Raw genomic sequence first — 27,336 nt, 5'->3', positions numbered from 1 at the left:
GGGGGGGGGCACTTAACAACAAGAGCTGGCCCTGCCTACCCTGCGCCACTTACCCACTGACAGCTCTCCCCACTTTGCTCCCTGCTGCAGCCCCAGGAGCAGCTGACCAGCTGTGCTGCACCCCTCCCCCCACCCCTTCCCTAGTCCCAGCTATACTCCCTCCCTTCCTTACCACCGATTTTTTTCCCTTTTCTTTCTTTTACCCCGATTTCACCTCAGTTTTTATGTTTTGAAGACAAATCCCAAAAAAATTCCCGGACTTTTTGTTTTAAATGAAGACTGAGATTGAGGAATACTAAGTGGGATACCAGACTAAAGACTTTTTGGAAGTCAAGGTATACAATATCTGCCACTTTTCCCTTATCCAGGTGGTGAGTCACCTGATCGTAAAAGGAAACAAGTTGGTTAGACAAGACCTGCTCATGACGAAGCCAGGCTGGCTGTAATTCAGAATCCTACCTTCTGCAAGTCTATAGCACATAGGCTTAATGAATTATTTCATGATTTTCCCTTGGATAGAAGTTAGGCTAATTGGCCTATAGTTACCTGGGTCCTCCCTCCTCTCCTTCTTGAAGATGGGCACAACATTGATCCTCTTCCTGTCCTGAAGGCCCTCTCCAAAGTGCCATGAGTTTTGGAACAGTTTTGCCAGGGGCTCTGCAATGACATCAGCCAGCTCCTTCAGCACCCTTGGGTGGAGTTCAACTGGTCCTGCTGGCTTATATATGCCTATTTTTTTTAATTGATCACACACCAGTTCTACAGCAACAGTAGGGAGGCAGTCATTTCTGCCCTGCTCATTCTGTACCCATGATTTCCCCCATGGCCCAATGAAACACCGAGGAAAAGTCAGTCACTCAGTTTTCTCCTGAGTGTCAGTAACCAGCTGTCCTGAGTTGCTGAGCAGTGGCCCCACACTCCCATTTGCTTTCCTTTTGTTCCCTACATACCTAAAAAAGGACTTTTTGTTGTCCTTGATTCCCATTGCTAGCCTAAGTTCACTCGCTGCTTTTGCCTTTCTATTTTGTTCTCTACAAGTGTGGGCCATTGTTGTGTAGTCCTCCTTGGGGCCCATCCCCAGCTTCCATTGTTTGTATGCCTCTTTCTTCTTTCTAAGGAGGACCGTGATTTCTGTGTTTAGCCAGGAGGGCTTCCCAGCCCTTCTGCTGCCCTTTGTCTGCATGGCAATGGCCTTTGTGCTTCAAGGATCATGTCTTTAAGGAGTGACCACTCTTGATGCACATCTTTTGCCCTTGGTCCCTGGTCCTGCAGCATTTGCCCTATTAGTGACCTGAGCTTGTTGAAATTTGCATTTTTGAAATCCAGGACTTCAGCCCTGCTATCTGATTTGTCTTCCTTGTGATGGACAGTGAACATGATGGTTTTGTGGTCACTGTCACCCAGGCTATCGTCTATTTTTAAGTCAGTCACCAGGTTGTCTCCTTTGGCTGGGACCAAGTCTAGCAGAGCACTACATCTGGTTGGTCTGTGCACCTCCTGAGCCAGGAAGAGGTCTTTAATGCAGGACAGGAAGGAATGAGACCAGTCCAACTTCGCTGAGCATTCCTCCCAAGAGATGTCCAGATAATTGAAGTTGCCCAAGACAACCATGTCCTGTGTACACGTGGCTTCTGTCAGTTTTCGGGTGAACTCCAGATTGAGTTCCTCCCCCTGATTTGGTGGTCTGTAGTATACACCTACAGTTTTGTCTCTTCTCCACACCCCACTCTTCCCCCTCTCCCCCTCCCCGGCACTTGACCCAGAAGATTTCAAGCTACTTTTTTTTGGAGCCAACGTTGGCCTCCAAGGAGGTGTATTGCTCCTTTACATAGAGAGCTACCCAGTCCCTTCTATGCAGGGCATAGCCCTCTATGGCTACACTCCAATCATGTGAGGGGTCCCACCAGGTCTCTGTAATCCCTACTAGGTCCTATTGCCCATTGGCCCGGGGACACAACAGGCATTAATCCATGTGTCTCTTCTGGGAGGGGGCCCAAACTGAGGTGTGAGGGTTTATGCTGCCTCTTCCTGGAGTCAGGTCCTCGCCTCCCACTAGGATCATGTGTTCTCTTTAGAGCTCGCCTGTCATGACTTTGATGAAAAAGGAGGATGAAAGATAGAAATGATCTTAGGACACAAGATGGCTGTTAATGACTCAGGACACTGGCTCCTCTTCACAGGGCTCCACCATCCCCATCCCCATCCCCTGCCCTATCCACACCAGTTGTTATATACTCAGTACTATCAGTCTTTGTCTCTGGGAGCTCCAGTTCTCTGGTTATTTTGTCCAGGTTCAAAGGGTCTTGTCTTCACCCTGGCACCTTGCCTTGTTCTCCCCTGCACAGCTCCCAAGCTGGGCACTTCTGCTTTTAAATCCTGCCCTTGCCTCTCAGGACCAGGTCTGGAGATATCATCCTGAATTTCTACAATATCTTCTTCAGTTTTCTTTTCTTCTAGATTCCTGGAGTAGTTTCCTGCCTCCCCCCGGTATTGGGCTCATTAGCTGGGACATTGTTGTTACCTCACCTCCCTGTCTTCTCAGGTAAGTGAGTTGCCGGGACCTCCCTTTGAGTCCCAGGGTCGATCTCCCTCCACTGAAGTCTTCTCCCATTCTCCCCATCTCCTCCTTGGGTTCCTTTCCTCAGGTTTGACACTGACTGCCTTGTCCCTTAAATTCCCCATGCCAAAAGCTGTGTTTGTCATGGCAGTTCATGATTTGCCACTCCTCTGGCCCCACCAGTTGATCTCACTAATTGCCTCTGGCACAGTGTTCCTCCTGCCTGGGCTTGCCGCACGTCCCTCGCCTGTCCGAATTCTACTCTATAAGTTTCTCTTCGTTTCTTTTCTTTTCATGTTCTTGTGGCAGGGTGTGTTAGCTGCTCTGTCACAATAGGGTTTGTGACGCATCTGGTTGGATCAAATTCTAGCAGAGGGCAGTGCTAGGTGGATGTAATAACCAGTCAATTGCATGTGTTTTGAGTTCCTTAACAACTTTATAAATATAGTAGAAAATATATAACGTAGTGTACACAGCAGATGTTTTGTTTAATATAGCTCCAACTTTGGTATTTCAGGCAAGTTATGTCATTTTAAAAGAGCACAAAGAATTTGTCAGCCTAGAATACATGTCGTAGGTAGATATGGGCCCATGTCAATGATTCAACACCACTGAACCATGTGAAGGGCAAAATCTGGATCAGTCTTGTGTCAAGTGCATCACTGATTTTCCTCTTATAAGTTCGTATTAGACCAGACTCTATCCTGCTCAGCATTGTTCAAACCCAGAAGAGCAATGCCCCAGAGAACTTATTTTGTTAAATAGAAGTAGTAGCAAAATAAGTGGATATAGAGCGGATGGGGCACAAGTGGGACATTGTTGTTCAGCATAAATATAGCATCCTCAACCCACTGGCTGCCTAACCACTGACAAGTTTTTGGTGGGTATCCTGGCAAACTCAAGGGCCTTATTCAGCAAGTCAACTTAAACACAAGTGGAAATTCTGTTGCTTTGCTGAGCACAGATGGACATCAGTGCATGCTTTAACATATGCATGACAGCTCTGATGAATCAAGGCCTTAGGGATGAACCTAAATATTAGGCTTCATTTTGAACACCCTTTAAATATGACCTTTCCTCTATGGTATGTTGTCAGGAATGAGCAGAAAGTGTGAAGCAGGTTGACTACTGGGCTGGACCAGATGTGGTTTGTGCTCATTGTAGTGCCTCAAGCCACGTGCCCAGCACATTAAACTGTACATGGTGCTGGTAATTTGCAGCATGGGGGCAAACATTTGCTACCAGGATTTCCCAGTAGCAAAAAAACAAACAAACCCTGAATAAAAATGTGGCTCAAAGCACACCAAAGTGGTATGCACCAGGACAAATGTGGAGATGGTGGAGTGTTGCACTTAGAAAGCGGGTTTTTTAAACCTGGTGCCCCAAGAATTGATACAAGACCTGGCTGATCAATAGCAGAAATACCACAGACAAGCTATAAAACTAAATGATGGAAAAAGACTCTTCTCCAATATAAAATGAGCTATTAGTCCTTGTATTATCTTAGCTGCAAAGAGATCTTTACCCAACGCAGGCAGGAAGCATTTCTTATCAGACGGTGTGGATCCTTCACTTATTGGCTGGGTGGCAGTCTGGCTTCTTGGTCTTCCCTGGACTGCACACATCTTGCTGGCAGTTCTGTCTTGCTTTATGTTGTTTAATTGTATAACTGCAAAGCATTTTTCCTTGATAGTTGGCTGATCAAAGTCACAACAAAACAGGGAGGAAAAGGGTGACCATCATATCACAACTGTTAAATTGCCTGTCTCCTGTTTTGGTTGTGTCTAGATGTGAAGACTTGTGTTTCTTTGAAGCTTCTGCAATTATAGGTTAATTACAGGTGATGGCCCTGGAGTGTTCAAGCAGGATGCTCAGAGGCATTATTAGACCTGCCTTTGGGTATTTGTTTATCAATGGGGCAAATTTGCAATAGCTTGTACTGGTGATGGTCTATTTACAAAACTCTAGGCATACATTGAATGGTTGAGACATTTGTAACACCTTAGACATTGGATGCCTGTTTGAGAAATGTGAGCTGGGTACATTTGTTACATACAGGACATCCTTCCTGTACCTTTTACTGGTTTTGCTTCAAATATATATCTAGTCTTTTGTCTTTTTTAGTTGGTAGGCCTATTGAAATGCATATATAGTTACCTTGCCTTCACTAGCTCAGCCTTTCCTTTGGCTTTCTTCACTTGGAAATACACATGTGATTAGCATGTTAGGTCTCCGTTAACAATTTAAACCATCGCTTTTATTATTTTATGGCATGGGTCTGGCATTTGGGTACCGAAAGCTCTCTATTGTCTCAACGCCGAATGGGTTGCAAGCCACTAGTGGAGTTTGATTTTTCTGTGGCAGTCTTGTTACCGCAACCCAGTCTTGCCCCAGCCAGTGTCTTGAATTTTTGTGCAAGAGACACGGTCCAAGCTTTCACAGTTTACACATGCAGCAGGGAGCAGGCAGCTCAGGGCATGCTGCGGAGCCCCCTGCTGAGGAACCCCGCGCCCCAATAAGCCTTCCTGGCTAGATGGGGTGCAGCGTGCCTCAAGATGGGGAACAGGCAACCCCAGGCTGGCTGCTCCCTTGTCTCTGTGCATCTCGGTGCAGGTGTTCTGCTGCGGAGCCCCCGTGCTCAGGCACATGGAGCCCCTGTCTTGAAGCACCCTGTGTCCCAGCTAGCCCAGGGCTACCTGCTCCCTCATCTCAAGGCACACTGTGCCCCAGCCACCCATCCCACCGCCTCTCTACATGCCGCTCCCTGGCCGGCTGGTGCACAGGATGCTTCAGTGTGGGGGCTGGCAGGCAGTGCCCCAGCCAGCCCTGCCTTGCAGCACATGGAGCAGCGGGACAAAGTGTCCCGCTACAGGGCCAATGGGCAGGGGCATGCATCTCAGCACAAAGTAGAGGCACAAATTTGCAAACATATGCCCCTGCTCATGTAGACGCAGCCCTGTCGTCCATATTGAATGCGATGGAAGACTTCAGGCTTCAGTGATTGTGAATGATATCCCTTTCACTAATGCTGAGTTTCCATAATAATCCTGCCTGATTTCCCCAGGTGCTGTCCACCTACAGCCCCCAGACTGTTAAAGATCTTAGCACACTGGGGGCAACAATTCCCTTAAGAACCAAATGCTTTCATTTCCAAGAGCCTTAGGAAAAGCAAGCGTCTCTGCAGCAGAACAACACACTCCACCATTTAGCTGCATTCACAAATTTAATTTTGAAAAATCTCAGCTTTTCTCTAAGTGCCAATAAGCAGGTTATTTGAGTGCATTAGCTTCATTGTAAAATGCTGGGTTTCTTTCTTCCTCCACACAGTAAAATATACATGTATCTAATTTCTGGACTATTTTGAACTGTTTTGGCTTGCTCCTTATTTTGCCCTATGAGAGAGAAAACCCTCTGAGATGGGGCCCAATACGTTTGTTGCTGATGCTGCTTGTTTATTAAGATGCAGATGTTGCCAGGTGTCTGAGATCTGCTGCTGTTTCGGTGCTTGCATACCCTTGTCCACAGCTAGAGCTTGACACTGCCGCAGCAAACCTCTCAGAGGGGGATGGAGTTTATGAATGTTTTGCTGACTGCAAATTGGTGATGTTTTTGACATGAGAAAAATGTAAGTGTAACCTAGGCTGCCCCTAAGGATAGGTCAAGCAGACAGCTGCATACCTAGTGAAGTTATGGGTGGCCAAAAAGAAAATTTGCAAATAGGACACAATTATGACTCCGTGGCAATATTGTTTTCTGTTAACATTTGCAGTGTTGCAGAACTTGCTGTCAAATAACAGGTGTTGTGTTTTATTTGGATGAGTCAGGTCATATTTGGTGTTGTTTAAGTTCCTAGATCAACTTGTATTTGTGCCTGCAGATAGTAGACTGGTGGGATTCAGTGAGAATGAATTGTCAGGGCTAAATCTGAAAGTCATAGTGACAATCTTTCAGAAAAATGGAAACATATTTCTGGACCTGAATATCACAAAAGAAAGCTGGAAGAGAACCCAATGATGCAAAACAGAGTCAACCACTTTTGAAATTTCTGAAAGCGACTGTTTTGCTTTCAGCAGCTACATTGCAATCTTTGCGGTCTGAATGTTCATCTGAGCAAAATCTCACTCCTTGATGAAGAAGGTTTTGTGTCTTCCTGTAGTTCTAGTCAGCCTGAAAGAAGAGAATGAGAAGGAAGTGCTGTCACCAGTGAGGCAGCTCTCTTGGTGGCCGAGAATATGCCTTTGAGCAATAATAACTTGATGCAATTGCATGCTTATTCGAGGAATATGGAGAAATCTACAGAGGAGGAAACAGAGCATTGTCACTCTAAAAGCACCTGCCAAATGGTCAGTAATCCATGACTGAGTTCTCTTTCTGCTTGTGAATGCTGGGCCAGTGCGAATAAATTGCAAGTATTTCCCATGGTAAAATAATGTCAAGAAACTGTCAACTTCCCATTTTTTTCACTCCAGCTTCCAAATGGAGAACACGCGATACAAGAGGGGCTTCTCTTTATCACTTGAACTGATTCTGCTTACGGGGAGTGGTTTGATTCCAGGGGTTTTGCTTTAGTCTGAGAGGGGATTTGTTGCTCAAGAATCTCTTCTGGAGGATGGTGCATGGTTAGGAGCTAGCCTTAACTCCCAGTTCAAGTCTTTGCTATGCCATGGACTTCCTGTGCCAAGCCATTTAGTCCACAATCCTCAAAGCCTTTTTGGAACTCTAATCCCCACTGAAATCAACTGATGCCTTAACATCTTTGTACCTCAGCTCCCCGTCCATAGCTTGGAGATAATATTGCTTCTCTTCTTCACAAAGACACTATACATATATTAGAGACTGTGAGGTGTTCAGATCCTGTGAACATGATAGTAAATAGTGATGACCGACCGAGTTTTTTAGTTCCGGTTACAGAAAGAAATATGAGCCACTGATTTTGACCCAGGTAGGATTTCCAGTCATGTATCTAGCCCTGCTTTTCTCTGTGCTTTGAATTTCTATTTCCATTTGGAATAAGGAGCTCTGGAATCATTTCCCACCTTTTAACCCCAAATCACAAACATCTGAAGAAAAATAACCCAGAATCTGGCTATTACTTTTTGTTTGATGCTTAAGGTTGCAATTTTTTTTTTAATGATGGGCTGAAATCAAAGCACCAGACTTGGGTCTGAGTACCAGCTTGCAGATGACAGAGTGCATTGGGAAACCACATAGGATGCTGCAAGCTCACGTCATTCTGTGGATAAAAATGTTGCTATGCAGTTATGAGGGTGGCTGGCCATTGCTTGCTAGAACTGGGGAAGATGCCCAGTTTGTACAGGGCATGATTGTGACAGAGAGCTGACCAGAAAATTGAATTACACTTGACGTGCTTTGCTTTCCAGATCAGTATGGCTCAGCAGATGACTCGTATCCTCTTTGTAACGCCATTCACCACACACTAGACTGAATTCATTTAGCTTGCATACCTGTAAATTTGGCCCTCTGCGGGCCCCTCTACATGTGGAGGTAAAGGTGCCATTGTGCCATCTGCCATACCACACATGGTGCTGCTGGGACCCAGCATCCACAGCTGTTGGACTCTGGGCTCTGGCAGCTGCCGGGGATGAGAGTCCCCTCAGATGTGAGACTCCCAGCCCTAGCTGGCCATCGTGCACCCCTGCACTGGGGAGCCCTGTCAGCTGACAGGGCTCTCACCCGCAGGGGAGACCCTGCTACACATGCAAATTAAAGCTGGATACCAACCAGCTATTAAGCTAGTACACATTTTCAAGGTCTAACTTTATAGTTGGTTGGCCCTTTTTGTGGCGAGATAGGTACTTTGCAGCTGTAGCTGGTTTCAGTGCATGGCACAATTAACCAGCTAATTGTGCACTAAGTGTAAGGTGTTGAGGGGGCCTCTATTTTATAACCTTGAACTCTTCCAGCCATCTGCAGCAGGAGTTCAGGGTAGGAAAGGAAATCAGAGCCTGGCACAGCATAGGGGAAAGAAACCTATCAGAAGAGGGAAACCCTTTCTGTTGGAACCAGCATGTCCCCAGCTGAACAAGAGACAAGAGGTTTAGCTCTGCCTGGGGCTGCTCTAAGTTGTAGAGAAAATAAAAAATGAGCCCCACCCCACTACCTCTCCAAACATTGGCAACATGTATGGGGTGTATGTGGGTGCATGTGCACCCCCTGAGATTGGTGGTGCACCCCCTGAAAGAAGAGCTGCTGATGCTGCCGGCAGCGCCCGTGGGCAGTTGCCGCTTGCCACCCCCACCTTGCTGCTGACACCGCCAATGGTGTCTGAGGGCGGTCGCTGACCACTGGTCAGCAGTCACTGGCCCTTCCCCTATTGCCACCACCACTGTGGCCACCTACCGGAGCTCCCTGCTAACTGCTGCCACACCCCCACTGCTGCCACCACTGCCTGCGGGTAGTTGTTCATATCTCCAAAGGTAGCATGTTGTGGGCACATTTTGAAGACATTCATTTCTAGCTGGCTGCTTTAGAGTGACTGTGGACCAAGGGCCACAGTGTATTGTGGACCAGTGTATTGCAAGGCTTAATGGAGATGCTGCACCATCATGAAATGAGCTTTGAGGCCATAAATAGCTGCTTTTCTCTTGTTTCCTGGGCAGGGTGGGCTTTTCTAAAGAAAGAAAAGAGCAATTATTATTCTAGGCAAAAGTGCTTTGCCAATGGTCTTGAGTCCTGATGGCTGCAACGAATGCAGCCCCTGTACTGGTGATATACATTTTGAAATTTTAAAAATGCTAAATATTAGCACTGAGCAATGCTGACTGGGAGGGGAAGCAAGCTGGTTGGTGCCACTGACAAGGACTGAACAGATGCAAAGGCAGGGGCTGGGCCATGGGATTTGGGGATGGTCCTGGTTTGAGCAGGGGTTGGACTACATGTGACCTCCTGAGAGCCCTTCCAACCCTCATTTTCTATGATTCTTTGATAATTTGGAGAAGCAGGTCAGTATTTCCACCATGAGGGAGAAACTTGTCTCCCAACTGAAAAGCAGAACAAACTTCAGCTTTAGCCAGAAAGCCAGAGGAAGATATAACAGGCTTCTGCACTGTGTGTGCCAGGCCTTGAGGAAGACACCCGCCACCCGCTGTGCTTGTGTATCCTTCACAGGTGCCCTTGGGCTAGACACAGTAAACCACTACAATATGGCAGCAGAGTGGGTCTCATGGAAAGTTCGAGAGACATTCCTTCCCTCCTTGGCTTGGCTGTTTTTATTGTATATTTTCACCAAACCGTTAGTCACCATTGCAATTCCCAGGCTTTTGCAGATATCCATATTTTAGCACATTATTTAATTCATAGAGGTCTATTGATTCCAAGCTTTGCTCTGAAGGGCAGTGACTCATCTTTCAGTGTGCACAATGGAGAAGCTGCTAATAAAAAAACCCAACATTTAGCATTTAGAGCCACAGAGTAGCTGGCTGAGAAACGCTTCGCCATTCCAGACATCCAGGCATTGTGAGCTGAATTCAGAATCTGATAGCCCCTCTTGTTTCCCCCCTCCCCAGATGCCTAATGCATGAACTCCCTTGGCCTGCAAATCTCCTGAGCAGCTGGATGGGTGCCCAGGCTCCATTGGTATTCTTCCCTCTGGATATCAGATAAAGATAAGCACATGCCATCTGCATTGGCTATGGTATGCCAGGAAGGAATTCACCCCTGTTCAGAAGGGGTTAGTACCAAGGCCCTGAGACATTACCTCAATCTTACTTATGCCCCGAAGCTGGTTCTGACTACACAGGTCTTGTGTTGGCCCTCTGTGTTTTAACCCACAAGAGGTGGATTGAAACTCATAAACTCAAAAGGGTTGTGAAACTTACTGTCATCCCAGGTTTGTAACATTAACTGGGGGCATGTGCCCCTCCGGAGAGCACTGGTGCCCCCCCGACAGCATGCACTCTGGCTGGTAGGGGGACACGGAAAGCGCTAGTGACCCCCCTGAAATTGGCTCCTCTGACAGTGAAAGTGCTGGCATTTCCACTGCTTCCGTGTCGCCGGTGCACTTGGTGACTGGCTGCTGGGTGACTCCCACCCCACTCCCAGTCATGCCCCATCAATGCCTCCCCAGACTCGGGAGGGACCAGTCACCTATGATATAGCTTTCCTATGCTGGGTGTAACCCCATTTTGTGCCAACCTGGAAGGGTAATTTAGTATGAAATAAGCTGGTTTTTTTTCACACAGGCCAAGCATCTAAAGCTCCAGCCTGTAGTCAGTGGGAGATGTACATGCTCAGGGCATCTGGAAAACAGGTCCTTTTTTTTTTTTTTTAAAGCTCAAGGGAGGTATGATGTGGTTGACATGGAGGAGCAAAATACATGTGTAAGAAAGGAGGCATCCTTTAACTTCATCCATCAGAGCTCTGATCAATACCATCAGAGTAGTTTCTGACAAAACTCTCTCATAGATATTAATGGGGTCAGGGTTTGTTCTTCTCACTTCAGAAAGATTCAGTATTGGGTGCTGTCATATTTTGTAAGTCTTGTGACATGCGGTAGCTTGCTTTCTTCCTCCCCTCCCTTCCCACATAGGCTCCATTTTCTGGAATCACATGATTAAAGGAGAATGTCAAATTTTTTTAAAGTTCATCTCAAATCGAGTTATCTTGGTTCTGGAGAAAATGTGATGGTGGGAGTGGGAAAAAACTCTGGTGGTTCCAAACCCAGGAAGCAATTTAAAAAAAGAAAGAACTTATGTTTTTTGGTTTTTTGGGTTTTTTTTGCATGACTCATAAATTAAAGCACTTGGAGTTGGCAGCACAAGGGTTGTGAAGGACTAAGTAAGAATAGCTAAATGTGACTATGAGGTTAGATGCTATAGTGACGAATGCCAGTGTGAGAGTCCAGAGAGATAAAGCAGATAGAGAAGGAGGAAATCAAGGTCTGGCTTACTGTGAATATTTTAGTACCCCTCTCTGCCTAGATATTGCTATGAATAGCAACTAATAATTGACTTGTGCAGTGTCAAACATGCTGTAAAACAAGCCACATGTGTCAAAATACATTTTTGTGATATGTTACAGAATGGTAAGCTACAGATATAACCATCTTTATTTGTTTTGCATCTTCCTGCTGTCTGGGCAGATTCAAGACCCGGTTGCAAAGGTGACAGTTTTCATTTGAGAACACGCTGCAATTACACAGCTTTTTTTCAAGTTCTGTACACAGTTTCAGGAAGAGGCTGCTGTCAGTTAAACCTGCAGGTCTCCTCAGCTGGTGGGGAAGAAACATCTAACTGGCAGCGTCAGGAACGGGAGACAGGGGAAGTTTTTCTTGATGCTTTTCAGTACAGCTAAGTCATGTGCATTTGAGTGACTGATAAGCTGCATGTTACTATGCTAATACAGCAGTTAAAAGCCTTTCCTACTGAACGTACCAATTAATAGACCTTAAGGTCAGAAGGGACCATTTTATGGTCATTTAGTCTGACCTTCTGAGTAACAGGCTGTAGCATTTCACCCAGGCAGTCCTGCACCAAGCCCTTACTGTCTGGTTAGTTTGAAGCATATTCTTTGGAAAGGTAGATTCATTAAGGTACAGCTCACGTAATAAAATATTGGTCCAGATTCACTGCTTTGGTAGCATACTGAACTAAAATATCCTAAATCACATTGCCAATACTCTCAACATTACATTTTCCATCTTTACTTAATGTTGTTTTTCCTCACGCTTTAGAGAATGATACTTAATTTCTGAAATGGATTCCTAAATACCGTATGAAGTCTTGGTATTTAAGTGCCACTTGAGAAGGATCGTATTCAGTGAGGTCAGTGCAATGAAAAGGCTGTTCTGCTGTAAACCAGAGGCTGGGGGAGAATTTCTCCAGGGCAGAGGCAACATACAGCTAATCTCAACAGACCTATGCTATCCCGTTTGGTAGGGTGCGGTAGGAAGGAGGGACGATGGAAGGCATGGTGGTAGTGCTCAGTGGTCTGGGGAATTTGAGTTGCAGAGTAGCCTGTAGGCAGACTGGGAAAAGTTGCCATCGAGTACTTAATGCAGGTCATTTTTACCCTGGTAGCAGCTCAGAATCTGGGTGGCATGAAGGTGTCATAAAACCATCTTTGTGCCTCCTGGAGACACCTCCCAGAGTCTCTCCAATAGACCATGTTTGCATGAAGCAAAACGTGTGTTCGCACAATCCAGGAGGGTAAGTTCACGGACAGAATGAAATAGCTTCAATACTTTTTCCCCTTTTTCCTGTAAAAAATCACCTCTGGGGTGAAATTGAATCCTGGCTCCAGTGAAGTTGATGGGAGTTCTGCTGTTGACTTCAGTGGGGTTAGATATTCATCCCTTGCAAACATCATATTGCAGGAAAAGTTACGGGTAAGAGATTAGTAAAGGGCAGGAGAATGAATCAGTGAAGTTTTCCCCTCAGCAGCCCCGGCCCTGTTTAGCACATTTAACCAAACATGTTTCTGGTGGGTGGAATTATATTTCATCAGATTAAATTAAGAGAGAAGTCGGTTAAAAATCATTTTAATCAAGGAAAAAAATGGAAAAAGAAATGGAATAGTCCCTTGTAGACTGCTTTTGACATTTGTGGATTTGTTTTGTATTCCCTCTCACTCAATAAACTGAAGGATGACTGAGTTCATTTCACAGAAGATGGATTGTATTTTCTTCTCTGAGCTTTGCAATGTCCATTGAATTCAACCAGAAAAAAATTACTGTGCTTTAAAAACTCATGATTCCTATATTATTAGAGTCAAACTGCACACCTGGGGCAAGGGGAAGGGAATGAATGCAATTTTTATGTGTGATAGCAGTGATTATCTAATAAGAGTGGTTAATATTTAGGGGCATTTACAAAGTGAATATGCACTAAGCAGCTAGAGATGGGGGACTCAACCAAAAACTCTTGAGTCCAAGCACCCAAGAATTTCATTTTCAAATACCAGGACCTGTTATTGAGGCTTGTGACTAGAGGCAACCTCTATGAACTTACTTGAAGGGGTGGCGAACCTCCAGCTGCAGAATCCCTGTGCAACACCTAAGCCCAGTTATGCCACGTTTGGGGAGTGAGTGGTGCAGAGGTCTTTGTGTTGCACCTCTGTCTAGGGCAGAAAGTCACCCATGTGAAGAAGCTCAAGTGACACTTCATCTCTGAGTAAACAGAAGCTTAAATGAGATGAATGGGATTGGTTTATATTGCCTTCAGATTCACTCTAGTGCAAGAACGTGAAGCAGATGGGATGGAGCCTCAATGCAAATCACTTCTGCTGAACTGGTAGAGTTTATAGTCGTGGTAGGGTGGGAGGATGAAATGCAAACTTAAGTCTTCTTATTGTAGCAGGCACTGAAGAGAGAGAGCATGCGAGACTGGAGAAATATTAGCTCCCAGCATACTGGAGAGACTGGTGCTGATCTAAGAAGGTAACTTGGTTCGCAGCCTGGATATGAGATCTGCTCTGTATATTATATAGGAATATTTTTTTTGTTACAGAAGACAAACACGAACACTTCACAAGAGCTTAATAGTAAAGTCACTTCTACCTCTATCTCCTTAGGCTTTTCTCATTTTCTGTCTTCTCATTTGTATTTCAGTGGCATTTGAGGACACCAGCTCAGCACTATGATGCTAGGTGCAATGCAAAGACACAAGTCAAATATCGATTCCAGCTCAAGTGCTTACAAAATGTACTGCTTCCCTTTGTAGTTTCACTATAACTCACTGGTTGTCTATGTGTGGCTCAGTTGTGGATTCACGGCCAGGGTTGTGATGAGAGGTCGCTACTGAAAAAGTCTTTGGAGGGTCCAAAGAAACAGGACTCTTAGATAACGATTCAGGAGTCTCTCTCTGCCTTTCATACGAAACCAAGAACAAAGTGGTTCGTCTCTCTGAACCTTTCCTCACTAATATTTTCCTCTAGCAAAGTGGGAAGCTCAATATAAATATTTCCATCAGTTTTGCCCACAAGCTCTCATTTATTATCTCAAAGGCAGTGGGTGCAAATTATGTATCACGGAAAGTGACTTCAAGCCAGGATGTATTGCTGCAAGCCACAAGCCTGCACATGCAATCCTTCACGTTGGAATTTGCAAATTGGCTTCACTATTTAGCATCAAAGGGGGTTGTCAAAGGTTTAGCAGACCTATTGCCAAAAAACTACTTTGGGAGATTGTTTTTATGATTGAGTCTGTCTTCCATAAAGTCTCATTTGAATGCTGTTAACACACATCACAGACACTGATGACACTGAATTATTTAGTGCTGCACACCTATCTTACTTAGATGAAATCTTACAGATCAAAAGAAAATGTTTACTTCAGATGGATGTAGTTGCAATTTATACAATACACAGTGATGAAAAGGGCACCATGAAATACTATGGGAATCATCTAATAGGAAATTAGTTTAAATTCTTTTCATCAGCCCTTCCCTGACTTATTCATAATGTTGAAAGTACAGCATGCACACGGTCCCAGTGTCTTCTGTCTTCTGATAACATTGTCTGTATGCTGACTTGTAGGCTTTCAATCAATTGATAGTTCTTCCAATATCGGTCTTAACCAACTCCTCCCATGTTCTGGTCCACAGCAACAGCAAGAGACACTATGGTTATCTGTGCAGTACACAAAGGCCTCTATTTTTTCTGCTGAGTCAAGCAACTGAGTGGCTTGAGGGGTTTATAATGTAAAAGGAGTTTTTTTGCCTCTGGGTATTGCTTTGCATTCATTCCAGGTTGATCACCACCATTCTGTATCTGTTGATGACATGTGAAAAATGCTGCTTATCTCTGTTCCTTCTTATCACAATACATAATTACACTTGCCCCTGACAGCAACGGCCAAGGAAGAAAAAAGAAAATGAGAATTGTCCCATTGCTCCAACCTTTCCACTGCCTAATGCAGCCTGCCTCTAGGTATAGAGGAGTGAGTTGGGGAAATTCAGACTGTGAATGCAGCCAAATGGCCTGAGGGAATGGGGATGGATATGTCCATCTGAAAGAGCAACAAGCTGTGGACAACAGTATTTTGTACGATCATCTCCACTGGAAGATGACTGACTCTGACACTAATGGGAAGTGAGTGCCATTATTTCTAAGCTTCTTAGTGCACTTGAATTGCCAGGCAACAGAAATGACCCACATCACTTTTTCTCTAGTATGTGGCTAGCTAAAAGATGGGAGCCTAGTTAGAGCTTGTGGATCTCTAAACAGTCTGGCATAGTTTTATTTCCTTCAGGTTAACTCCTGCAGTGTACTCTCCCTGGCCCACCATCCACCACCATTTATCTAATGCAAAAACACAAAAACACAATGTTCCTCCTGTTTAATGAAGCAATTCAGTGCTGCACTGTTGTTCCTCACTGGAATCCCATTCACTTCACAATGAAATCCCAGGTGCTGACTCTAATCTAGAAAGCCCTGCCTATTTTATAACCAAGTTACCTTGGAGACTGCCCATGAATTATCATGGCGACTGAGGGGACTAAGAATATTATTAGCTGGCACCTGTTAGATATGCATTTTCATACCCTGCCATAGAGAAAGTTTTTCAGAGAAGGGCCACAGCACTGGAAGCAGCAACCTCTGATAATATGACCTTGAGAGGGTAGTGGAAACATTTGCTTTACCAAGCAATGAATTCTGATGATACCCAGAGGGTGAGCCATGAAGTGTCCCTCAGACAATCTAGTATTATTTTCAAGAGTGCACCCAGGCAGATTTCCAAGTCCCCAGCACCAGCACTTGTGGCCTGATTTTTTTCCAAAAAAGTTCTAATCTGGTGCCTAAAATAAGGATCTGCATTTTCAGAAGCACTGCATGGCAAATCTACTGGAAATGGGGAAACCAGGCACTTATGCAGGTGCCTAATTAAGGGAATGAACTTTTCTAAAAAATTTAGACAGAATCCAGCTGCGTCTCATGCACGCAGATGCTTTGACAGTGGACCGGCAGCTCATTAAGCTAATTTCCAATCTCTGCATGTATTGTTGCTGAAGGCCATCCATGTAACCGTCTCTGTTGAAGAGATATTGTTCCTGGAGATTATAAATAAAGTGGTTCTAGCCAGACAGGCCATGGAATCCGGTCTCTTGCCATTTGAATGGTCGTGTCACTAAGTTGTATCCATGGCATGGTGCCCATCAAAGCCTATTTGTCTAAAGCTGCTACTAACGTCATACCATGTGAAGTCTGCTCGCTACTTGCCAGCTAGAAGTCACAAATCACAATAACTACTCTGTTGACATGGTAGAAGAGAAGCTAGAAATGACTCTAAACTCAATGAGCCATTAAACAGTTGACAGTATTCTTTACAGGAGCACAGGATAGTTAATTAGTCCCGAAACACAAATGGTGTACATAAATAATTAGCACCCTAGCTTCCAGGCAACATACTCTGGGCCAGATATGTGGCAGCATAAATGGACATTGGTTTGCTTAGAGCAGCTGACAGTCTGGGTCCCCAGGGTGGTTTAGTCTTTAAACCAGGAAAAGAAGACTATGGATTAGCTCTCCCGGGTTCCCTTCCTGACTGCCACTGCCCTGCTGTGATACTTGGGTTTTCCTGAGATCAGTTTACTTGTCTGTGTTCCTTTGTGGACCAAACTCATTACAGACACTCAGGACCATAGGTGGATTAATGGATGGGCCAGCTTGGCACGAGCCCAGGGACCTCTACCAGTTCAGGGCCCCAGGATCCTCATCACCAGGGAAGCGATGAGGTTTTAAACTCAGCGCCCAACTTTGTCTCCGAGTAGGGAGACAAAAATGCTGCTAAGTTTAAAACTGAAGCTTTTGCATTTGCCTCCCTGGGACCTGGAAGTGAGGCCCCTCCACCTGTGGGGTGGGGCTGGGCCCTGCCGTGCCTGGGGGAGGGGAGGGGCAGTGGGTTGGGTGGTGCCGCACCTTGTGGGGAGGGGGCCGAGCAGGGCCAGGAGAGCCGTGCCCCATCTGGCGGGGGGGAGCAGTCAGGGCTAGGCTGGGCTGGGCCAGGAGCCCTGTGCCACACCGTACTTTTGTGCACAGCAGTGCTGGGAGGGCCTTGGGAGCTATAGCCCCCTCAAAATTCATCTTAGCAACCCCAAAGCCACCCCTCCCAGTGGTGCTGCGCACCCGTAGAGACATGGCGCAGTACTTCTGCCTTGGCCCGGCCCAGCCCCCTCAAAATTCATCTTAGCAACCCCAAAGCCACCCCTCCCAGTGGTGCTGCGCACCCGTAGAGACATGGCGCAGTACTTCTGCCTTGGCCTGGCCCAGCCCACCCCTCTGCATCTGCACAGTTGCACGGGACAGCTGGGCAGCAGCTCCCTGTGGGTGAGTGTAATAGGAGCCAGGCAGGAAGGGAAGCTAGACTGAGCCATGGGTGTCTCATGATGGGGGGGGACATGGGGAAGGGGGCGGGAGGAAGTCCTGCGAGGGGCAGTGTGTGCACGCATATGTGCGTCTGTGTGTGTGTGTCTGTTCATGGCAGGAAGAGTGTGTGTGTGTCTGTGTCCGTGTGTGGAGCGTGGAGTAGAGTGTGTGCACCTGTGTCTGTGCATGTCTGTGTATGTGCCTGAGTGTGCATTTGGCTGTAGCAGGGGTGGGGAGCAGGGAGAAGAGGTGGGTATGTAGCCCCCAGCTTGGCAGCATGTACCCCAGCTCCCCTGGGGGAAAGGGGGTATCCAATTTTGTGTTGCCCTTAATCCACCTCTGCTCTAGGCTTTCTGCATTCCTCCATGTAAAGTCAATGAGTATTGTTTGTGTCACCCTCCCACCTCCCCTCTCTATTTCAGGGCCTCCTTGAGAGTCTTCCTTTCTCACTCTGCAGGAGTGTTATATGTTCCCCATTGATTCTGCCATTCTTGTTGTCTAATTTTCTTCACCAGGTTCAAAATGTACAGGGCTCTGCCCCTTGCTGACCTGGATCTTGCCTGAGAAGTTTGGAATTGATCAGATATGGTATGCAGAAATTGTTGTGTCACATGCAAACAGAGGCCATCAGGTTGAATACAAGGTCTGTCTACATACTTTAGATGAAACACATTATCTGTGCAAAGTATTATCATCTGGAAAAGTATATGGAGGAGCTCTTGCTGGAGAGGAATAAATAATAATCTAATACTTCTTCCATGGTGCTTTACTTAATAGGTATTTGATAGGATGCTATGCAGGGCCTTTGTCGTCTTGCACCCCAGAAGGTTCACTGACGGTATGTGGATAGTAGGTGGTCAAAAGCAAACATTTAAATTACAGGGGTGGGCAAAATGCGGCCCGCGGGCCAGATGTGGCCGCCTCCCCCCCGGCCATTCAATCTGGCCTGCGGAACTCCTAAAATTTAGAAAATGAATATTAATCTGCCCTGGCTGCCTGTCATGCAGCCCTCAATGGCTTGCCAAAACTCAGTAAGCAGCCCTGCACCCAAAATAATTGCCTGCCCCTGGTTTAAAAGTATTAAATAATCAATTCTCATTTAAAGTAATATGAATTACTTTAAGGGAACAGAGAGCGTGAAATCCAGCACAGAGCAAGTGGGCACAGAAAAACCTGTCTGGGAAGGTCATGAGGAACTCTAGAGATATATCCAACTAGTTAATGGAGTATACTTGGACTAATGACAAATCAAGCTATGAAGGGAGGAGTGTAAAAATTAAGTCTAAAATTATTTTTCTGGGGAAAGTGGGCTTGAGAGGAACTGCAGGGATTGGCAAAGGGAGGGCACCTGACATCAGAGCGGGGTCACAAATAGCTTTGAGAAAAGTTATCAAGTCATTTTTGTTTTGAAATTGATAACTTTTTCATGAAGAGCCCTGGGGGGTGGGGGAATAGACATTTTTGCTACATATTCAATGCAAAATTATTATCTATTAAATGGAAACCTTAATCGACAACTGTTTCTATCCTTTGTGTGTGATAGGAGAGAAGGGTTTTTTGTTTGTTTGTTTGTTTTGTTTTTGCCTTTTTTTGGTCTGGGTTTTTTTGAGGAAGTATTTCCAACAGGTTCTGCTAGGTGGATCTTGTCCCCTTCTTCCTTGTAGGGGCAGCTTTCAGAGTAACTTCTTGCTTGCAGAGATCCACAGTGAAACCAAAGTGGAGACAAAGGCTGTGTCCACGTATGTGTGGACATCTGGTTCCCCAGTGGTGCACCTTGGCGGTCACTACTTGCCACGTGCTCTTTGGCATGCCGCAAGTTACCCTGAGTGGGGTAGGAGAGGTTGGGGCCAGGAGGTGTTGGGGGTCTCTTGGAGTTGCAGCAGTGGCAGCCCAGGTGTGCAGAGCCTGGCTGGCAGCTGGAGCTTGGCTCTGGCCAGCCAGGCTCCAGTTTTGAGTGGCGCATGCTGCCCCCGCATGTGCCGCTCTGCTTTTTTTTTTCAGTGGGTTTTTCCCACCCTGGGATACACAGGGGTCAAAACCCCCCACTGTGCTGCTCCCTTGTACTGTGGAAAACACTGGACTGTGCAGTCTGTGGTGCCACAGATGTGGCTGTGGTGCCACGTGGCTGCACTCGTCTGGATGGGGCCATGGGGGTCATTGCCAAGATGAACTTTGTCTATATCCATCCAAATAAGAGAGTTTGCTTCACAGAGGACACCAGGTTCCCTACTGAGCAAGCACTGACTTTCCTCATGAAGGCTGCCAGCAGCAGCCATCCCTTAAAGACTATCCCATTATAATCTCAAATGAAAGGGAAAATTGTAATCAAGACACACTGATGAATGCTGTGCATGTGGCATGGCTGGGACTTTTTATCCAGAAGTTTAAACTCTGGTAAACAAACCCTTCTGTAGTTCAGACGTGTCACTTTGAGTGCAACTCTCAATGATCAGCGAAGATAAAAATGGAAAGAAGCTACAGCTGTGTTGCTTTCCAGTTCCCTGAACTACTGCTCCCATCTCAGTAGGAACCAATCAGTAATCCCCTCCTCACTTAGCACCAGATGAAGGGGTACAGTGATTTTGATTCCTAGTTCGAGAATTGCAGAGCTATGATATTAAACTGCCCAGTCAATTTCCCTCTGCATTTGGAAGTAAGTTTTCTACAGTTTCTCCCTGGAGGTGAGTCTAAGGAACTCAAAACCAGAGGAACCAGGAGTGACTGGCAAGCCCATCACTTTCAGAACGAAATGCAAGCCTCATTTCTAGTACTTTGCTTTTCCCTTGATGGTCTGCCCTCTCTTCCCCACCACCCCACCTGCCACTTCACATTTATAAGCATACAAAATCAATACCTTTCATGTTTATTTCCTGCCAGCAGGACTAGAGGAGAGTGCTTTCTTCTCTGGGAAGGCACTTGGATACCATGGTGATAAGAAAGCTCTTAGAAATAGTGGTGATAGGCACCCAGAAAAGAGCCTACATTGTCTTTTTTGCCACTGCGTTGTGCAGTCCTACTTTAAAAGACTCTGACAATGGGACTTCTATCCCTACCCTTGGGGCATTATTCCACATCTTAATAGATCTCACAGATTTTCACCTTCATTTTAAAATGGTATCCTTTAATGCCATCCCATTGCATAACTATTGGCAAATCTATCTTCCGCCTTGGCATTCATACTCTCTTAAGCCCTTATAGGCAAGTTGTATCCATTGCCTATAATATATCCACCATTGAACTATACATAATTATACCCACCACCAAACAGTACATAGTTAGCTCATTTCATATGCGATCCTTGGCATCCTCACTCCCTCCCTGACCATACGCGTGCTGCCGGGGCTTCGGGTAATTGTGCGTGTAGAACGTGGCACACTTTGTGGCCTTCTCCGTGAATGAGGAACAGCAGCCTGGGCTCCATAATGCTATCGAGTCCATTAAGGTGAATGGCAACCTGAGATCTCTCTGTTTATACACCCTTTTTTTCCTTGTGTCTGAGGCAGTGTCTTTAGAGACAAGATAAAGATTTGCTACCTGTAAGTCCACTTACAAATTTGTGTCTTATCAATGTGCAAATGCCAGGGTTTTTTCCAGTGTTTGGGGGCACAGTTATACAACAGATGAAGTACTCAGCAGGGCTGGAGAAAAGCTAGTCTCAGAGAAGCAGAATTCTGACAGATCTGTCCTGTGTAAAGTTAACAAGCTTGCAGTTGAGTTTACTACATCCAATTTGCCTTGCTCCTAGGGCTGAATTCGCATCCAATTATTTTGGAAGATCTTCTATCTTTCCCCTTAGCACCAGCATGACTCCTAGGGAAATCAGAGTCCTGAAAACAACCAAAGTTCTTAAATATTCTTAATCCTCATCTACAATTTGCCAGTGGTTATGCTGGAAATGAAAGGCACCTGTTGCAGTAAGAGAGAAATTTCTGTGTGGCTTTAATTGCTTCAGATGGGCATGACAGAGAGAGGATAGCAGCTCTGAGAGCTCAGAACCAGCAGGTAGGGATGAGTCTTCTCTCACTTGAACCTGGGTGTAGGTCAGATGTGAACTCCCAAAGTCAATTGTGTTACAGAAGCTTAAAGCTTCCACAAAAAGCAGTGATTGAAAGGTGACCTGGATGTATGGTATACCAATTAAGGTGTCAGTTTGGGCAAGATCCTTTGGCCACCATTTTTGAGAATGACCTATAATTTCAAAAGCTTCTGTGGGGTGTGTGAGTGTGTGCATGTGTGTATGGGTGTGTGTGTGTGTGCATGCCCATGCCCAACTTTAAAAAAAAAAAAAAAAGAATGAACACACACTCACACATACTTGAAATCAGCGGGAGTTGCAGGGTGCTTAGCACCCATGCAGATTCACCTCCGGGGTCTGTCTGCGGGCAAGCATTCACAATGAAAGAAGTTCTCTCAAATTGGTTGGGGCTGTGAATGTTTCTGTGACTCAGTTTCCCTATAGGCAGCATGGTGATAACCATGCTGCCCTGCTTCACAAGAGCTGAACAACTTTTCTTTTCAGCCGTCTGGGAAGAAGTAGAGATGGTCATACATCTTCCAAGATTTTCCTTTTTTCCCATCACAAATGCCATTACATTGAAATTGAAACTGTGGAAAGGGATTTATTTTGATGCCCTTTTTGACTTGAGAAACCTTTTGAAGTTTTGAAATCTGCAAAACATTTTAAGGAAGAAAAATTCTGGTTTGAAACAACTGGCTTGTTTTGACGTTTAAGATTATAATGGTAATTAAAACTGTTGGAAGGATTTTTTTTTTTGCATTTCCCAGTTTGGAAAAGTGTTTGGGTATTTGTCTTTTAGCTCTAATAAGGCATGGGGGAAAACAACAGATGCCTTGGAATTTTTTTTTCAGGATTAGAAAATGTCTCTCCTATCTACAGAAAAGAGAAGAAAATTACTGCAATTCTCCTTGAATGTCTTGGTGGTATAAGCAGGGGCTATTAGATGAAGATTTCATTGGAAAAAGGTCAGACAGAGTCTTGTGCTTATCCCTATTTAAGAGTCATGGTAAAATTGTTCTAGTGTTCAGCACAAGACAATAGAATTAGCAAACACTGTTCCAGAAAGCCATTGGACAGGTGTCGATGTGGTGCCTTGAAGTGGGGAAAGGAGGGGAGGAAGCAACCAGGATTCGTGGTAGAGGTGATATCTTTTGTTAGACCAACTAGATTTTTGTAAAAAAAAAATTCTTTAATTGCAAGCTTTTGAGCACAAACACCCTTCATCAGGCATCAGACAAAAGATTGTATAAGCTCTCCTGGGTAGAAATGAAAGTTCATACTTCATAGGAGAGCTGAAGGCGTGGTGTGCTAAAATCTTCTGTTTGGAAAAGTTCATTTTATATACAGATTAGTCTCAGAGAACAGTTGGAATTGTCTGTTCACCTCAAAGTTGTTTGGTGATAAGCAGGATATATTCATATTTCCTTCTGGTTACGGTGTTTTGTATTTCACAGAGGAGTAAATAGATGGAATACTCTTCTGGGTAGGCATTTCTTATCTGGTGAGGTGTCTCTGAGCTCTGCTGTGAGGCTCTGTGATGATGCAAATTACCTCGAACAATGGCAGGAGCAGGATCTCAGGTTTTGGGGGGTCAAAGTTGTTTCCTCCTTGTAAAATTATGAAGATTTCATTTAAAGAATTGGCTAAAAATTGATATCTCCCATGTGTCAGGTATCCAGGTTGACTGGGGGAAGGGGACACTTTTTCTACCTCTAGTGCCAATACTGCAACAAAGATAACCTACTCTAATTAGCTGCACAGTAAACATTGTGCATGTACATGTGCACTCCTTGTGACCATCTGGTTTCAAGTATCTGTTCCCGTGCCACCTTGGAACATGCGCCTGGTGTCGGATGCTGTGAGGATGCATGTGACTTCTGGAAGGGTCCTCGATCACCCTGGGGAAAACCCCAAAGCTCACCTGCCATGACTGAATGGATCCTTAGTGGTGGAATCTCCCGTTGCTGATTCCTCAGGATTGGTCACACTTCCTGACAGATATTAATGGGGCTCCGCCTCCCCTACATCCCTTCCATACGCCAGCCTCCGAGACGACTCACTTGATCTTAGCACAGCTTGCTCTGCAGTCTCATTGACCCCTGCTCTTCATGCCCCCTGGATTCTGGTTTTGATTTTCTCGTCGCTGGGCTCCAGGGGTGGCTGGGTGTCCAGTTCTCCTGGACGTCAGGTTGGCAGCCCACTGACTGTTTGTCGGGTCCTAAGGCAGCTCCTGTCCTTGGATTGTGACCCGTGTCCTGTCAAAATGAAAAAAAACAGTTGTAAGTTGAGAGCCTACCTGGTGATCTGAGCATTATTGATTTTAGCTGTGCTTAGCCATTTTAAAGGTGCATGATCTGTCACAAGCTTAAACTCCCTCCCCATTAGGCAGTACCTGAAATGCTGTATCACCCAGTGGATTGCCAAACATTCTCTTTCTATTGTCGCATACCTTGTCTCCACAGGTAGTAATTTGTGGGTGGCATAGGCAGTGGGCCTCTCCAGCCTGTCATCTTTGAGTTAGGACTGCTCCAATGGTGGTTTCCAAGGTGTTCATCTGCAAGATAAAAGGTTTTCAAAAGTCAGGTGCATGTATCACGACGTCCTCACATAAGGCCTTCTTCAGCAGTTCAAAGTTATGTGTCATTTCTGCAGTCCATTTAATGGTCCCTGTTAGTCACCCTTTCAAGGCTTCCGTAAGGGGTGCTGCTAGTTCGGAAAAACGGAGAATAAACTGCCAGTAATAGTTGGCTAATCCTGGAAAGGATCTAAATTGTTTACTATTCTGGGGTGTTGTAAATTTACGAATAGTCTCCACCTTGTCTGCCAGTGGTTTGATTGTGCCTTAACTGGACCAAAAACCCCAGATACAGTAAAAGCTCTGTTATCTGGTATACCCCGGGAATGGGGGATACCGGATAACAAAATATGCCGGTTAACTGAGCAGCCTGAACAGGTGTCCTTGCTTGTTCAGGCCACTGCTCCTCCCGTTGTGTCCGCAGTGTCGCTGCCCCTCCCACAGCATTGCCACTCCTTCCATGGGCCCTGCAGCCCCACAGGACAGGGAGGCAGGCTCCATGCAGGCTGTTATGCCCTTGGGCCATGGGGGCTTGGCAGCGCAAGCTGCTTTGCCCCATGCCGTGGGGGCTCAGAGAAACCGGAAATGCTACTGTGGGCACTTCCGGTTTCACTTTACTTTTCAAGCTGGCATGCTGGTTAATAGAGCATGCTGGCTTGTAAGGTGCTGGTTAATGGAGATTTTACTGTACTTGGTTCATCTTTGGGCCAGTGCACATTTTCGTGGGTTTGCTGTCATCCCCGTCTTCCACAATTCAGACCAGCACCCTCTGTCCAGGTTTGAATTCCCTCTCCCTAGCGTGAGCCTTGTATTTCTCTTTCTGGTGGTGTTGGGCCCTGTACATATTATTTTTGGCAAGGTCCTGGGCTACCTGGATCTGCCGTTGAAACTCTTGTTGGTAAGCGGCTAGGTCTCTCATGTTCCCTGCATCCTGTTCCCAATCTTCTTGTAGTGCTTGGTGTAGACCCCTAGGACAGTGTCATAGTACAAGCTTGAATGGAGAATACTTCATTGACTTCTGTGGGGTGTCCCGAATTGCAAACAATACTAGCAGAAGAAGCAGATCTCACCTCCACAGATCTCCTCGTATGCACCGCTGCAGCATTCATTTTCTCGTTCCATTGGGGCGCTCTACCAGGCCACTGGTTTGTGGGTGATACACAGAAGTGTGCAGATGTCTTATCCAGAGTGTGCAGCACATAACTCGTAACAGCCCTGATATAAAGTTAGGCCCCTGATTGGTGAGGATTTCCTTTGGTATCCACATCCTCGCTATCCATTTAATGAGTTCTTCTGCTATTCGCAGAACCATCGCTGCCCGAAGTGGCACTGTCTTGGGGTACCGTGAGGTATAGTCCATAAACACCAGTATATACTGGTGTCCAGCGCTGTTGCAAGGAAGGGGCCCGACAACGTTCATTGCTATCCTTGAGAATGGGACTTCGATGGTGGGTAGAGATTGAAGTGGGGCCTGCACCGAGCAGTTCTCCCTTACCTTCCAGCATTCAGGACATGTTGCGCACTGGTGGGTGATTTCTTCCCCTAACCCTGGCCAGAAGAATCACCGGGCCACCCTAGCAGTGGCTTTATCTCAGCCCAAATGCCCCCCATGGGGCTTGAATGAGCTAGTCTCCATATAACTTGGCAGAACTGGGTGGGAACCATCAATGGTGTTCCTTCAGGCTTCCTTGTCCTTCCCCTTTGTACCCATTATAAAAGTTGATTCCTCACCTCAAATCGATGGTCAAATCTGACCATCCCTGGTGCTGAAGGCCTGTCCACTAAGCACTTGAAGCTTGTGATCTTCCTCTTCAGTTTCCCAGAACTGTGGGCTGCTCGCTACATTGTGGAGGTTGACTTCATCTACCTCATTCACCAATCCCTCGTCTTCACTGAGTTTGCGAAGCCAGCCTTCGCGGCTACAGATCTTCCTCCGCTCTGCTTTGGCATTCTGAACCCTCTCCAGGGTATCATAGATCAGTCCCAACTGAACAGCATACCATATGACAGCTGGGGTACCACACCCACCAGTAATTCTCCCTGATGCTCCATCACCTGGAGTCATATCCACTGGCTGCCAATCTGCTTCATTTCCCCATGAAGACAGGTCATGTTCACCAGGTTTGCCCTACGGTCTCTCTGGGGTATAATAAGGTCATCTCTCACCATAGATTGGGCATATCCACAGTCTAACGTAGCTTGGATGGGGCTGTTTTCTACCAAGATCTTTATGACGGGCTGCCCCGAGACAGCACTATCCCCTCCTAATCTATAGCTGCAAACTATCGGTTCGCTTGCTTCCTGTTCCTTTCGTGCTTCAACTTGCATCCTTGGGGAATTATCTGGGCACTGCCGTTCCACGGGGCTGCTAGGGCAATCCCTCGAGAAGTGCCTGGTCTTTCTGCACCAGAAACAGATTGTATCCTTCAGTGCATCCCGGTTGAGTGGCTGTCTCCTGTCCAGCTTCCTTGGCAATGGAGCCAACAGGCCAGGGCTTCATTTCTTCTGGCTGTAACCTGCCTCTGATGTTGCAAAGGCCTCCGCCAGCTTTAAGGCTTCTTCACAGGTATGTGGAGAATGCTGGTGGACCCAGCCCTGTGTTTGTTCTTCTAGATTGTTTTGGAATTGTGATGCACTTCGGGAGGAACAACCGGCACCATACCTACAGGTTAGGGAACTCCCCTCTTGTCAGCACGGAGGCGGAAAAGGATGTTGGGGTCATCGTTGACTCCAAGATGAACATAGGCCGGCAGTGTTGGGAGGCAGTTAGGAGGGCCAACTGCACCTTGTCCTGCATCCACAGATGCATCTCGAGCAGGTCCAAAGAGGTGATCCTCCCCCTCTATGCGGCACTGGTCAGGCCGC

The sequence above is a fragment of the Crocodylus porosus genome, unplaced genomic scaffold (assembly GCF_001723895.1).
Source record: "Crocodylus porosus isolate Cpor-Errol unplaced genomic scaffold, CroPor_comp1, whole genome shotgun sequence".
Classification (NCBI taxonomy): domain Eukaryota; kingdom Metazoa; phylum Chordata; order Crocodylia; family Crocodylidae; genus Crocodylus; species Crocodylus porosus.
The sequence above is the reverse complement of the archived record's forward strand: the minus strand, read 5'-3'. Positions refer to the sequence as shown.